The sequence below is a fragment of the Piliocolobus tephrosceles genome, unplaced genomic scaffold (genome assembly GCF_002776525.5).
Source record: "Piliocolobus tephrosceles isolate RC106 unplaced genomic scaffold, ASM277652v3 unscaffolded_10731, whole genome shotgun sequence".
Classification (NCBI taxonomy): Eukaryota; Metazoa; Chordata; class Mammalia; order Primates; family Cercopithecidae; genus Piliocolobus; species Piliocolobus tephrosceles.
Window position 1 is genome coordinate 1 of NW_022291790.1, and position 2,691 is coordinate 2,691.

General features: G+C 39.5%; 1 long non-coding RNA gene across 1 annotated transcript in view; it reads right to left on the reverse strand.

The window, feature by feature from the left end:
* Positions 1 to 90: 90 nt before the first annotated feature.
* The window catches only part of LOC113219567, a 4,329-nt gene continuing 1,728 nt past the window's right edge, over positions 91 to 2,691 (reverse strand). Inside the window, exons 2-3 of the long non-coding RNA XR_003307494.1 lie at positions 1,907 to 1,989; positions 91 to 209 (exon numbers count right to left, since the gene is read on the reverse strand). This is a non-coding gene — a long non-coding RNA (uncharacterized LOC113219567). The remainder of the gene's footprint in view (positions 210 to 1,906; positions 1,990 to 2,691) is intronic.

Consider the following 2,691-nt stretch of genomic DNA (forward strand, 5'->3'; position numbering starts at 1 on the left):
ATATGGGGAAGCTGTTCCAACACTTATTGAATGAATGAGTCAATGTGTGTCTACATACGTATGTGAATGTTGAGGGACTCACCAAGGGACACCAGGTGACTGACGTTTTCCAGCATTACATCTCTGTACAGCTTTCTCTTGGATGTGTCCATCATGGCCCACTCTTCCTGGGTGAAGTCAGTAGCTACATCTTCAAAAGTCACTTTCTTCTAAAATATCACAGATGTTTTAGTTTAGACAGAGAATCCCTTTTAATGTCCACAGGAGGAAGGCTGAGATGACATAGGTAGGACCTGCGTATGCAGAACACTCAGTGTTTTAGGTTCCAGCCAGTTCATTCTCAATACTAAGCTGGTATCTGCCTTTCAGATTCACTCACAGAGACATACCCACTCTTAATCCATTAAACTTTACTATAAAGAAATATCGCATGGGGTGTGGCATAATATAGCCCAGATAGTTTTCAGTAATGCGTTAATCACCTGTACATAACTGATGATAAAATTTTCACTTGAACTTTCATAAATAAAACAAATTTACTATGAATTTCAAGTAAATTACAGATTTGTCACAAGGCCAATAACCATGATTTACTACTTTTTAAACATGACCGTGATTAAAAAAATTATTTCTCTGGATGAGCCACAGGTTTCTCACCAATCAAATGGTTAAAAGACCTATTATGTGCTTTGAATAATCTAAAGAAGTAATAGAAAATATGTTTCCTATCTAGCAAATATTTATTAAATACAGGTCATTGGTCCCTTATTCATTAAAAAGTTAGAAAGTAATGAACCAGGCTCCAGCATTCTTCAAAACTGAAGAAGTTTTACGCAGAATATAGGATTCAATTCATATATATAGTCACTCTAATGTTATGTAATTCAGGTGTTCAGGGCAAGGCTTAAAGAGAGTCCAGCAGCACAAGACGAGACCGCTGAGGCTGCTATACTGAGGAAGTCTTAGTCTGATGATTCCTGTGATATGAAGCCTCCTGTTCTCAACTTTCTCTGGGCAATCCAAACATCAGTTATCACTGTCTCTCTTTTAACTTTACCTTGTCACTTTGCTTGCTCAAGGCTAAAAAGGCCTCTTTACTGTTTTATTTTTTCTAACCAGCCCTTATAAAGCATTTCCACAGAACCCTAAATTGTACTCGATCTACTATATTCCTTCTCCTGAGTGTGCAACCATAATTAAGTAATTGTATTTCTTATATGTTACTTTCAGTTACCAGAAGGCAAAAAGGTTAATTATCAAAAGGTAAAACGAATGGGGATAAGAATAATAATGACTTCTTTAGTTGTCCTTTTGCAAAGTTTTTAAAAGCACAAATATATTTTATCAAACCCTCCTTTTCCCTCAACCCTGTGCAGCTCTTGCCCAAGGCCTATCACACGGCCCTATTGAACTCAGCTGCTAGAACATCAGCCTCATTATTGGGCTGTGATCTTCTGCTCTTCATGCATCTCTATTGCCTGCATTCATCACAATCCTAAGTCTATTTCAGCCAACAGTACAGTTAATGGCTCAATTATTTCCCTGTGAGGTGATAGGATGGATAGAAGAAAAAGAAATACATAAATGAGACCTCTCATGTCTTTTTTTTTGTAAATAGCCTGAATAGGGGCTGGAATAAAGCAGTGTAATATTAGAAATTATTTTGATAATTTAGGAATCTTTGACACATGATACCCAACCTAGAGTCCTCAGAAAACTTAATTGGAGGCCGGATACATGAAAGTCTTCTGATTGCACTTGGAACACCAAGGCTGGGTGGGTTTTGCATCATAAAAACAAACAAACAAAAAGAATAAAAATGAAACACCCATGCAAACTGGAGAAAACTGCCCATTTGCCAGCAATATGGGTCTAATTTCAGTAGAAAGAGGCATCCGCTACTCACTAGTAAATACATTGTCAAGAACTCAGTTTCTCTCTGTCTTCTTCTGGATTTCCACTTGCAGACACTTCAGGCACTAAGAAAAGCTGAGGTTGGAGAAAGAACACGTGAGACACCAGCCTTGTACACAATTTTCAGATCAACCTGTGATGAAAAGCCAGACCTTCACTGAAGTGTGACACCACCTGCACCACAGCCTAACCAACAGACACAAACACGCAGAGGCCTCTCCTCTTTTCCCATGGTCAAAATTAGGAAGCCTATGACTACGGTGGCTGACAAAGAAGGAACACAGATAGCTTGTGAATGAGAACATCAAAAGCACTGAGTTTTGTATGTTAATTGACACAAGTCCAGATATTCAATTCCCTCCCTGATTTTACAACACAGGGATCCCTGACTCCGCCCACATGTGGGATATGATTTCCACCTGTAGATAAACACTGTGGGATTTCTCAGATTTTATTATCCCAGCTTTATGTCCTAGCAATGTTTCTCCAACACCAATCACAGCCTTCTGAAGCCTTACTCCACTTTTACTTTCTCTCAAGTTCGACTTTTGTATTTCCCCTTGGAACTCGGAAATCAATCAAGTAAGAATCTGTTTTAGGGTCCAGCACAGTTGCTCTCACCTGTAATCCCAGCACTTTGGGAGGCGAAGGCAGGTGGATCACCTGAGGTCAGGAGTTCGAGAGCAGCCTGGCCAAAATGGTGAAACCCCATTTCTACTAAAAATACACCAATTAGCTGGGCATGGTGGTGCTTGCCTGTAATGCCAGCTACTCAGG